General features: G+C 61.5%; 1 non-coding gene across 1 annotated transcript; it reads left to right on the forward strand.

Annotated features, from left to right (window-relative positions):
* Nucleotides 1-176: 176 nt before the first annotated feature.
* On the forward strand, nt 177-248 carry TRNAA-CGC. The gene has a single exon. It is a non-coding gene; the product is annotated as a tRNA-Ala (tRNA).
* Nucleotides 249-667: the final 419 nt, after the last annotated feature.

A 667-nucleotide genomic window follows, 5' to 3' on the forward strand; every position in this document is an offset into this window, starting at 1 on the left:
AGCCCTGCCATCCCCCAGCTGCCTGCAAACAGCACCCCATGGTGTGTCTATAGGGTTTCTTTTTCGATCAACACTGGTTTTAGCAAGCTTGGATGGCGCCACCCATGGTGCCTGCCCAGGGAGCTGCCACTGTGGTGCCAGGAACAGTCTGCCCTGTGTGGGAATGCTCCAGGGAGGGGGATGTAGCTCAGCGGGAGAGCGCTTGCTTCGCATGTAAGAGGCCCTGGGTTCAACCCCCAGCATCTCCATGCTTTTCCTCCCTGAAAACTCAGTGGGGCTACAGGGCAGGGGAGGGAGTCGGGGGAAAGGCTGATGCTTAATAGGAAACATCCCCTTTGCTTGCTGCATGGGACATCCCCAAAGCTGACCTCACCCTCGCACCAGGGTTTCTCCTCCTTGCTCCCTGGAAATATCAGTGGCTGTTTCCTTTCCCAGCTATCTGCTTCTTGCTCTGGGCAGAGCTGCCCAGTGGGGACGTGGTGGCAGCAGGGGACGAGCCCTGGCCATGGCTGAGCCATGTCTCTTTGCCCACAGGACACTGGGCAGCACCTCGCTCCCGGCAGTGGCGGGACCATCCCAGCAGAAGGGACGTGGCCGAGTTGGGGAGGCTGCAAATCCCTGCTGGGCCGGGACGAGTCGCCAGGTCCGTGCCCGGCGCCCCCACGGG

Source organism: Pygoscelis adeliae, unplaced genomic scaffold (assembly GCF_000699105.1).
Source record: "Pygoscelis adeliae isolate BGI_AS28 unplaced genomic scaffold, ASM69910v1 Scaffold63, whole genome shotgun sequence".
In the NCBI taxonomy this organism is placed as follows: Eukaryota; Metazoa; Chordata; class Aves; order Sphenisciformes; family Spheniscidae; genus Pygoscelis; species Pygoscelis adeliae.